Source organism: Poecilia formosa, unplaced genomic scaffold, assembly GCF_000485575.1.
Source record: "Poecilia formosa unplaced genomic scaffold, Poecilia_formosa-5.1.2 Scaffold18, whole genome shotgun sequence".
Lineage (NCBI taxonomy): Eukaryota > Metazoa > Chordata > Actinopteri > Cyprinodontiformes > Poeciliidae > Poecilia > Poecilia formosa.
Window position 1 is genome coordinate 2,241,702 of NW_006799957.1, and position 12,289 is coordinate 2,253,990.

The 12,289-nt window shown below is 38.4% G+C and overlaps 1 long non-coding RNA gene across 1 annotated transcript; it reads right to left on the minus strand.

The window, feature by feature from the left end:
- Positions 1-1,240: 1,240 nt before the first annotated feature.
- Positions 1,241-7,103, minus strand: LOC107835676 (uncharacterized). The gene is made up of 2 exons (XR_001661490.1): positions 6,813-7,103; positions 1,241-2,803 (listed from the first exon to the last, which is right to left on the minus strand). It is a non-coding gene; the product is annotated as an uncharacterized LOC107835676 (long non-coding RNA).
- Between the last annotated feature and the right edge of the window lie 5,186 nt (positions 7,104-12,289).

Consider the following 12,289-nt stretch of genomic DNA (forward strand, 5'->3'; position numbering starts at 1 on the left):
GATGGATGGATGGATGGATGGATGGATGGATGGATGGATGGATGGATGGATATATATCTGAACTTGTGACATAGAACTATCTGTAGTTTTCTTTATGAATAGCCTTCTTTTTCTGTAAAAACAGCCTTTTTTGTCTCTTTCTTTTTCTTAATAGCAAATTTGCATGTGTGGCAGGAAATCATATACAGAAATGCTTAACTATTTAGTTTTTGTGTTAATTTGAGAAACAAACTACTGTCAACTTAAAATCAGTTATAATTCTACATATGCCATAATGATCATGCAATACATATTCTATAATGTTAAGTTGGGGAATCATGACAACAAGCAACAGGAAGACAAAATGTTATTGAACATTATTATAACAAAATCAAATAGGTAAATTTCTTAACCTCTTACAGTCACTTTAAAACACTTGGTTTGTCTCAGTTATTCAATTTTAATTTGAACATTTTAATAATTCCCACACACATTTACATGAATGCAGAATGACTGTATGCCATCGGTATGAAAGGGTTTCCAGTTATGGGCTTGTTATCTTGGCTGAGACTGATCCTTTCTCAACTTTTGCACCATGTAATATTTTGTTACAGTGTCAGAAAATCATGTAGTGAACAACTTGCTACAAAATGAACCAAAAGCCCAAAACAATTACTTCTGCTGTGAAGCAGGACTAATCACAGGCAGACCTTGCCAAGGCTGTATGAGGACCCAAAGAGAATTTTATTGGGAGTCCACCAGCCACTCAGCAACATTTTGCTTTAATGTTGTCAATACCTGATTTTTTTATTTTAATTATGTGGAAAAACACAACTTATTTTATAGTTATAGCTACATATATTTATAATTAAGATGTTTATATAAATTGTAATCAAAAACAATTATCTAAAATAATTGTATTTGCTAAATCCCAGAATAATAGATATTCTATTAGATATCTTTTATTCTGATAAAAATATTATCCAAAAATTTCCTACAGTCATAATAAGGAGTAAAATAGTCAATTTGTAAAATGAAATCAAGGTCCTACAGGGACACAATCAGCCATTCAAGCATAAATTTGAAAATGTTGCACAAGCCTGATGGCACAGATTCCAGACCACTGAAGCATTTAATCAGAAAATCTCTATTTAATTAAACATTACAAAAAGGGAATCAAGACAGAAACCGTTAAACACACAGTGAAAATAACCTGATTCGTTCCCCAATAAATAATAACAAAAAAAAACGTTGGCACAAATTTTTCAATAACAATAATACGTTTTTATTCCATCAAAACAATTCAGATTTGCACATAGTCCTCATTCCTGCTTTAGGGATTCTTCCAGCTCTGTGGCTTTGTTGACTGAAATAAGTAAGTGCAATGCTGCCATCTTGTGGCCTTTGGTGGATATTCACCATGTAAAATGTTGATTTTCCCCCCACATTGTAACCGATTTCAAATGGTGCTAGACATGATGGAAACTCTGAACACCAGAGGAAAACGGTCAGCCTTGATTAGAGGGTCGGAAGAATGGATTCCTATGCTCTTGTCTATTTAATAGCTGATGTTTTGTAGAGCCATACAGTCTGTCAATATGCAACCCATTCCCGGTCCTATTTCAAATTGTTTTGAAAATTACCATCACAAACCAAACAGCAGTCCTACACTGATTGCTAAAGTGAAGTCTGTTCCCGCTCAAGAACACCGATTTCAAATGGTGCTAGATGGGATTTTAGACTCTAAGACACCATCTGAAACCAGTTCCCTGGGGAGGAGGACTTTAAAGCCGACACAGCTTCTGGCACACCTGGGGGGAAATAAACTAATGTCGTTGTTTTCAACATGTTTTATGATTTATCTGCAAGGATGGACCTAGAAATGCAGCACCTTCACATGTGCATTGTCAGAACACTTTAATCAACATCGAACATCAGTGAAAGCGTGATTGACCTACTGTCAGTCTTATATTCTTTCTTTTCTTTTATTCTGTTCTTCCTCTTATCAAATAGGGCAGGAGAATGCTGTTGGCATTCTCTTGCCTGTTTGTTTTTTTGCTCTCACTGCATTATAGCAGCAAGCTATTTTATCTCAAGAGAATGCTGATCTACTTTTTGCTTCTATGAAAGTATGAAAAACAAACTGCTCCTCATTGTTTTAAGCAGCCTTCAAGGTTAAGTAGAGAGCTGCAATTTCACAAAAGAATGTCTGATAATGAAAGACTAAATTCCAGCCTGTATTTTTTTTTTATGAATAGATGTCTATTTTTCAAAACAGACATCTACATGTACATGCACACTATGTAATTTGGGCATAGTGTACAATATAAAGACTTTTTGAAAGATAGGCAAGCTGATGCTGTAAAGTTTCCTGAACCTAAAAAGGAAACAGATACTCAGCTCAACGTTTTAGCAGCTTGTTAGTGCATCAGATGGCCAAGTTCTCAGGATGGTAGGGCATAGTAGCGAAATGGAAACACAGATCAAGCCTGGCAGAAACTGTCAGTGAATCACGGTGTGGAAAAATAGATCTCAGCAGCGTTCCCGCAGACTTCTTTGTCAGGCATGATGGCATATACTATGCCTTCTCCTGGGCCAACTTCAGTCATCCGGTGCTGCTCCTGGTCCAAATGGGGCCGACTGTAATTGAAGTCAGAAAAAACAAGTTCTGAAAGGAGTAAATAAAAGTGTTAACAAGTAGCGTCTAACTGAATGAGAAACTGATTATGGTATTTCTTTTATTTTGAAATAACAGAACACTCACTGAACTCTGTAGATCTGTGGAGTTATCCTGGCCTGTCAGAGCCTCCGGCTCCTTGCTATCCTGCTGATGGAAAAAAAACAACTACTCCAAACTTTCATGCGTCTGTTGGTTACTTCCTAATCTCTTCTTCACCATTAGTTTAGTGTCATGGCTTCTAAAACAAAAACTACTGCACTGGATTTCAAGGATGTATTTTGAGCAGTGGTAATCAAATTAGGCATTTCATTATTGCCACGCAGCCCTGCGGATGTGTGCTCTGGCCAAAAATATTCTCGCTTTCGATAGAATCTGCCACTATTTACATGTCTGCTGTGTCAGCTTCAAGAATAACTCAGGCAGCCATTGTGGTTTAAAGACTGCAGCGCTCCTTACATCCATCTCCTTCTCGTTTATTATGATGAGCCACGTAACATTGGGGTCTGAGAACGTCTCTGTGCGTTCCTCTCTCCTGCTCCCTTGTTCTTTTAACTCCAAGCCCTCTCACCCTCTCCTGTGCGAGCAGAGGCTTCTGACTGCATCGAAGCTGTTTTATTTTTTTCTGCCGAGTCACCTGACCATCCACTGCTTGTTAAAGGCACATCAGCCCCTTTAAAAATCAAAACAAAAGGAACTTACGCAACCATTAGTTTGATTTGGAACGACATCAAACTGAATACACTGCTCACTTTTAACACGAAACAGATGGAAATAAGACAAAAGAATTCAATTAAAGTGAAATAATAGAAGCAAACCAAATACATTTTTGTTTTTAAATAAATAAATAAATAAATAAAAAGACTTATCCTGATGGTGTCTAACCAGCTTTGATGAACAAATCCATCACTGCATTATGCAGTGCAGTCTGTCAGTAGGTAATTGATGTCACTAGTAGAGAGTCACTGGGTTTGGTCCCATTGGAACAGGTGACTTAAAATCAACAGTGAATGCCTGCATACGTGCAACCTTGTGTTACGTGTGCATAACAGCATGGGGCGGAACAGTGTGCATGGGTGCACGTGTAAACAGTGTAGGTGGTTAATCCTCTTACAGATTATAGGTGCTAATTTATCAGGAGTGAGAGAGGCAACCTTATCAAAGTAATGTGTTTTTAAACTACCTCCTGACAATCGTGCAGCAAAGTGAGTCACGATGTGAATCTGAAGACCTTATTTGCTGAATGTTAATTTGTAAGTATACATATATACAGCTGTAATCACACTGATTAATCTGAAAAACAATCACATGATGCAAAAGTATCAATCAGATGTCACTTCCGTTACGACTCGGCCCATTTGGAAGAAAAACTCAAACAACACCAAATGTTTGGATCATAAAAGGATCTTGAGTTTAACCTTCTGAATTGCATCATTGTCTCCTAAGGGGTTGGGGATTGTGAAATATTTGTAGAAGTGAGAGCCTCGACATGCTCAGAACAGCCTGACACTGTTTGTTCGACCCAAATGCACAATGGATGGAAATAACTACCACACATCAAGGGGTTGATTTACACGTTGTCACAATCTTTTGGCTTGTATGCTGCCAGCTGGGATATATCAGATGTTTTGTTGATAAAGACGGTGGCGTAATCTGTTAAACTAGCTGCTTCAGGGCATCTTCAGACAGTAAAATGGGTCTCCAGTTTCTGAAACATGGAGCACCTTTATAAACACAGAAGGGACAAAAACAATCTTATTTGCCTAATTTGCAACTTGATGTCCATTTCAGGTACTCAAACAAGCCTACAGAAAGAAAAACAAGCAATTAAATAATTGGAGCACAGAGCGGCCTCTTGGGTTACATCACAGTCGCTAACAATGCTCCAGCACTGTTCAAAAAACAGTTCTGGAGCACATATGGTGTCTACCTGCGAACAAATGCTGCCTCACACTTGTCTATTAATACACCGTCATGTAGCGAGGCCAGCAGTGCACCGGGTTTAATTTTAGCACTGTCATCTCTCGGCCCTGTGCCACTTCCCATTCTATAATCTGAGCGTAGGAGGGATCTGTTTTGAGAGCCAGTGGGTCGCTCGCCATTTTCTCTGATGGTTTATGTTGGCCACAGGTGACACTGGCCCTGCGCTGCAAACACATTTTTCAGGATATTCACTGTGCTTCTTTTGTCTTTGAAGTATGTGTTCGCTCATTTTAAACCAACAGCATCAGCTGAATTTTAAGCAGAGACTGCGTTCTTATTCTAACTACATCTACTGCTGGCAAAATTTGTCCCCAAAACTGTGATTAAAACTATGTTGCGTCTATTTACTTGACTTGAGAGGCTGCACCTCACCGCAAAAGGATAACAAAATAACTATTGAGGTCACATTTCCTTGTTTGGGAAACTGGGTCACTTGTTTCACTGGTCAGCCTAGAAACTCCTGGTAAACATGATGGCTGATCCTCAATCCATAAAACATGGAACGATGCGGTTTTCCAAGCCAGCTCACGTAATGTACAGCACATAGTATAATATATGCATTTGGAAGCATGTAAAAACATAGTCGTAAACCGTGTCACTTACTCTGTGATTAGATTATACCTCTTACTGGAACCTTGATGTGTTTGCTTAAAAACTGCCATAACACCATTACTTCCAGGAGTCAAGTTTCTATTCAGTGAACATAATTAAAGCTCTAAAGGTACTCTTCCCTCCCTTTCTCGCTCTCTCAGCCTCTCTTCTTACATTTGCTTGCCAGTGGTTTTGCAACTCATGAGCTCTATTGGTGATTCAGCTGATGACTGAACAAATCCACTCGACAGGATGGTGTTAGCTGCCCCTACCTTTCTCATTTTCACCTCAGGCACCGTGATAAGTGATGAAGCTCTTCGTTCCTATCTTTTTTTTGGCAGGTGAGCGGCAGGAAGCACCACACCTTCGAACATCACAATTGAATTAGATTAGAGGCCCACAGTGGATGTGCCACCCACAATAGTGTCACTTCATAAAATACTTTCGACTCATTTTGTGCCATGGAGGGATGATTTTCAATGTCTAAGGTAGTAAATTTGCTAAGTGGTTCACAACTAAATAGCAAAAGGAGTCAAATCAAGGTACAATTCAGCTGAAAAATTGCTTAAAGAATTTGCAATTCATTTTAATGTTATTAAAACAAAATGTGTTAATCAGACAAATAAAAACAAACAATGAGAAATAAAGAGGAGTGCAGCAGATCATTTGGTCCAATTAGTATTTTACTCAACAACGCCCCCTACATTCGGGAAGCTCATCTTGTTTTGAACATATCGAGTGCGCACTATAAAGCCAGATTACTATTTCGGACTCTTGAGATCTGTGTGACGCAGCAAAATCCTGATAGACAACGGAAACTTAAATAAAGCTGCGTCATCACTGAGTTTGTATTTCCTCTGAAAAGACGCAAACAACAGACGAGTCCTCTCGCATCGAATTTAAACCACGTTTAACGGCGTACCTTAAGAATATGAGTATTTTTTTTTTTCATTGAATAATAGTGTCGTGGAATGTCGGTAACAGAATAAACATGGCCCGTAAGGCCACGGGACGGTGAATGATTGTGGTAATATGTACTGCGTAACATCGTCCTCTCCCACAACAGGATTACGCACTGTCCATCTCTTGCGCAGCATCCTATTCCGAGCTCTTCCTTGACACGCCATCCCTGCCGATTCCACGTTTTGTTTACATCCACATTTAGTCATTAAAATCGGACAAAAGTCGACTTTTAGAGCAACCACAAGCAGACTGACATGCCGTCGCAGCGAGTTTCGTCCCTCGCAGTGGAAATTCCCACTGGATTTCATGTGGCTTGTCGGACTTCGCGCTGACGCAGTTTCATTTACCTGTTGTCATACCGATGATGAAACATCAGGATTATTAAAAAAAGTGTTCAGAACCGTTCTCATTACAAAGCAACAGCCTATACACGGCTGTGATAAAAACACTTTTATTCGCTTTCATGAAACATCAAGCAACTCTTTCCCGAGCGCCTCCAGGCTCTGATTCTTACCTTCTCATCTGGCGCTCCAGTGGTTATGAATTACATAGTGGTATTCTCTACGCAACCTACGCAGTATTATGTCGCTTCGACCATGTAATAACACAAATAACTTACGTGTTTATCTCAAGCCTTTCCTCCATCTGTACTGAAGAAATGTGTACCTCATCCTGGCCGGCGCCACCCAGTTCCGGCCCTCGCTGAATATTGACTCCGCCAGGTTCCCGTTTTGGCCTTATTCTGGTTATTATCAATCTCAGAGCGCATGTTTGTCACAGTGTATCCCCTAACGATTTTCCATAGCGCAACATGGGAACCCCGCCCCTGACACTCCTCCGATCACTGATTGGCTGAGGAGATGGAGAGCGTTTCCTCATCGAGAGACTCACATGTGGCTGACGCATGTTTACAAACATCGGGTAAGATCACATGGTAATGAGCGTCCATTTACCGTAAACTACATCCCTCTGACGCTATAGCCAGATGTCGTGCTGAGAACTTTTTCTTTTTTTTTCCTTACTGCAGCTTTATAAAAAAAAGAATCGTTGCGTATTTGTTTTTATTTTAGTTTTTTTTTTGTTTTCTTTGTAATGATTAGCTGTATAATTATATCAGTTACTCACTTACTCTTTCATCCGTAGGCATAAGAAACAGAAACAGTAAATTTACAGTTGTGTCCGAAAGGCTAAATAATATACCTATTCGGTTACCCTATATAAAAACCATATATGTTTTAAAAGCAGTGACCAATGTTGTGCTTTGACTAGGCACAAACAGCAGTTAGGCTTTTGTTGCCACTTATCTTCAAGGATTTTCAGTTTTTTCCTCACCGTGTTTTCTTTTTTTGTAAATTTCCATAGATGTTTCATAATGCTTGAAGATCCAAAAGTCTGTCATCCATAATGATAGAAGATGCGCAGATCTTCCTGGAACATTTTTGCAATGACATCTTTTTTACAGCAGATGGCAGTGCGATCCAGCTTTCTTTGTTCCTTTCTTCATTTTTCTCTTACAATGGTGATTATAGAAAATAAAACAAGAAAATGGAGTCAAGTACATATAAATCTACAAACATTTAACTACTACTACTACTACTACTACAACTAATAATAATAATAGAATAAATTTACATTGAAAGTTTGCATGTTTACTCGGATGTTTTCATACAATTTAATGAAATAGAAGCCTATATTTTCTAATATTATGAAGAGTATGGTTTCAATTAATTTAAATCAAGAATATAATAGATTTGCTTTCCTACTCTAATAGCGTTTATTGATTTTGTAAAATATACATTTATTTTCTGAGCCACGTTATCGGGACGTAAACGGTAAAGCATTAACTGTACCATACTTTGAATGGATCTCCAAGTAAACAACTTGGAGATCCATTCAAGTTGTTTACGGTTATTGAAGCACATCGCTGCTCTTCTTTAAAGTCATTTACGGTAAATGACGCCATTACGTCCTACATCTTTTGAATAGCTAGCAGTAAACTCATTAGCACAATCAAAGTAATCCCGCTCAAATGAAGTCTTTGAAATCTCTTTATGTAAATACACTTGTCTGGAGAAATACCTACAGAAAAGCAATCAATTGTGCTTTGGAAACATTTTCCGCTCATTTTGAAAAGGAAAACAGACTGGCTCTTTTATGTTACCACCGTTTGGTTGTAACATAAAACATATATATACAGATTTTGGATATATATATATATCCAAAATCTGAAAAAAAAATCGGAAAAAAAGGAGTTAAGATTAAAACTTATTATGAAGTTTAGATAATAAACTGATAAATTGCTCTCACTTAAAATGACAAGAAATGCCCAGTAGATGGTGACAAAATACAATTAGTGCTTCGTAAAAACTGACTCACCCTTCCATATTTATTGCAGGCAGTAAACTTGTTTGTTATTAGGCTTATGCATAACTATCTGTCTTTCTTTTCTGGAAACCATTTCAATGTAAGAGATGATATAAGATATTGGTTCTCACAGTGCAGTTTTTATGCAATTTTAAAACTGGTGGCATTTTTTGTTTTAATATTCATGCTTGTGGAGTGATATGGCTTTGTTTATAGTCATCTCTGATCTGCTACCAGTAAACACCACCCTGCTGACCTTTGCACCATCTTCACTGTACAGACAGTGGTAGCCTTTAGCCCAGCAGGCTCTGTAAGTGAACCATTACGGCAGGCGTGTATAGCCTGTAAGAACGAAACAACAAGGGCTGATAAAGGTCACTTTAGCTGGTATGACTGAAGTGCTTAATTTGCTGTGGGAGCATGAACTGCACACAAGCACAAATAACAAGCCAGGCTTCAGACACACTAAGCAGTCTCACATGATGGGACAGCTGACCTTGTAACCGTATGTTGTGTGACTAAATCCTTCCGGCCATCAGGAGCCAATAGGTCACTGATTTTTATAGTCGCAAAGTATTTTCTCTGCACTGGAACAACAACTGTAAATTGGTATTATTGGTGGTTTGTTGTTAAAATAAACACACATTTATTCCCTTATATATGAGAACAATCTTTAAGTGCACAATAAAAACATTAGAAGGCACATCCATGTGAACTTCTAAATAGATTAGCATCTCCTTCTGTGAAAATAAGTCCTCAGATTTTTATCGTCAGACGATTAAAGGCTCATCAAAAGTCATTGTGCCATTTTTATGTTGGTACAATAAGTTTAGATTTTTAATCATATAAATCTATGTATGAATCAGAGACCCAAAACAGATTAGAGATTTTGTTTGCAGATTGCCTTACTTCTTTGCTGCAGAAAAGCGGTTGATAAGCCTTTCACTGGCAACATATTTGGCCAACTCATCATTTTTACTTTGATTATGTTTAGAGATTCTTGTGTAATCTTGGCAGTAGGATTTGGAACATTTAATACAAAAGGATAATGTTGTGAGGCTGAGCATCATCTTTCAAAAACAATATTAATTGTTAATCTCCTCAAGCACTTTTTTTACCCATGCTTCATGACATCATGACATTTAGGACTTAGTGATTTACTGCTGGTATTCTTTAGCCAGTTTTAAAGTTGTGTCTACACTAAGCATTTTCAATTACTAGTATTTTGCATAACTTTTTTTATTATGTTTTATACCAGCCAAGCATGTCCTTTATTACTGAGGTGATGTTGTTTTTCTTAGTTGTCATAAAAACTTTATCTCTTAAAACCCTCAGGGTGGCTTCAAATTTATGATTATCACAATAATCATGCAGATTTATCAACTATTTGGTGACAATTTTTTAAGGCAGTATAAAAACATATTATTTTAAGATAGAATAGTTTCTCTGTTGGACTGGACCACCTTTCTCACTCCATTTCCATCAGTGAGACCTAAGGTTCATTTGTTGCTAACTTGGATATTCCTGTTACAGACTCACCTCAGATATAAAGTGACCTCTGTTAACCAGGAATACTCCATAAGACCGACAGTTTGAGAAATGCCTCGACTCAGTCATCTTGTAGTCACAAATTGGGTCTTTTCAAACTTGCTCAAATGCTTAAAATTGCCTATTCCCACTGCTTCAGACACATCAACTAAGGATAAAATACCAACTTGCTGCCTTATAAATTCCACCTTCTAACAGGTGCCTAGAAGAAAAGATATGTGGGTATTCACTTCAACTGTCAGTGGTTATAATGTGCCTGATTAAGGGTTACCTTACTTTGTAGATTTTTATCCAAAAAATGTTTAGAAATTTAATTGCTATCTTTTCAAGAACAAAATGTCAATTCTCAGGTATATTTAATATTAATAATATATCAATTGTACATTTTAGTTAACACCAGCAAATGGATAGCAAATTATAATAGAACAATAATAAAGGTTATACACAATCAAGTAGGCAAGAACAGGTAGGAAACCAAATAAAATTAATGCATGCATTAGAGAAATCAGTCAATTTATAATAAAGTATGTGTGTGTTCAGACACATCTTCTTGCCAAATGAAATCTGTGGATTTCATTTGAACTTTTTTCACTACCTTTTAATAATATGTAGGACATTGCAACTGACCAGGCGTCTCATCTAAACCGCTACAGGTTTTATGATGTGCCGTTCACATAGCAAATAAAGTTAAGTTTGTCAGCACAGTCCCAGCTCTCCAACTGTTGCCCCTCCTGAAAGAGGGCCCCACAGTGGTGGCTCCAGGCTGGACATTGTGGGACCTGCGCCTGGCTCCAGGTTTGGTTCTCCGTTGAGGTCCCATCCACCCACAGCCAGCTGTCACAAAGGTAGCGCAGGCCGCTCCACACATGAGTCGTTGAAGCGGTTCTGCTGGTCTGCAGAGCTTTAGTCAGGGCAGATTCAGAGGTTAGGCTGACCAGTTCCTTGTCTAGGCTGTGGCAGTGCTTCAAAGCCTCCTCCCAGGTCTTGTTTTCCTTCACCAAAACCAGGCTGCTGTGAAAACAATAGAAAGGGAATTTTTCCTCACAGCTCACTGACTCCCAGCCCTCGTCAGTCTGTGCCACACAGTGCTGATCTTGGATGGACTCTTTCGGTGACATCCAGAGAAAGAACAAAGCATTTTTCCCACCAGACCACTTCCAGTTGTCACTGACATCTTTGTACAGACCAATCCAGATTTTTTTAGAATCAGCACCTACAATCTCTAGACACAGTAGGCAACTGTCAGCGTTTTCTTTACCTCCTTGCCCTAACTCAGTGAGTTTGTCTTGTTCCTCCTGGCTGTTGATTGAGGACAGATCAGTGTGATGCATTCTGCAGTAGTCTCTGGCATCTGACCATGTCATTCTTTCTGAGACATAAATATTATCTCCAAAGAAGTCACAGAGAGCCACACTGAAGAGCTCTGTAAAGAGCAGAGATCTGAGAGCCAGTGTTCTCATACTGATTTTTTTCTTTCATCGCTTCCCTCAATTGGTAGTTTCATTTCTGGGATGTGAGGGGTTCTTAAACACTGTTGAAAATACAGGAAGCACCCAATCAAATTGTGTTCCATGCTTTTCATGGAAATATCTTGGAATTTAGGTACAAATCTACACATGCAAATGTGGAACAGTCAAATTTTCACAAACGAGGCTTAAATCCTCCCACGGTCTTGGTATGATTCTCACAGGAGGAGTGTGGTAAATGTCATGGTCAGAGAGTGGGAAAGCGGGGGGGTGGAGGGGATTGTGTTGTCAGATTGTCAGTTTCTGAAACCAAGTAAAAGAAGACCCTCATAAAAGCTCACAAGCGACCTCGCTGGACCACATACGAAATAAAAACCTCAGGGGTCCAAATGACCCCATTTCATGGGAGGGTTAAGACTGACCTGAGAAAATGAAAGTGATTTTCTAAATTAATATGTTCTTACATGACTGATGAATTTTTAAAATAGTTTCCAAAACACATTTTGACTTACTAAATGAATTACTGAATGAACAATAACCCATTAACATATGTCAAATTGTGTTTACCCCTTTACGGTCTATAGACAGAGTTTTGTATTGTTCTGGGCACACTGAAGCTTGTTAACATTGGTATGTTTTAAATCCTATTTGTTTTTGTTCTATTTGAATACAGAGGAAAGCTTTCCTGGCTATTTTCTGCTTTGTATTTGACAAATTG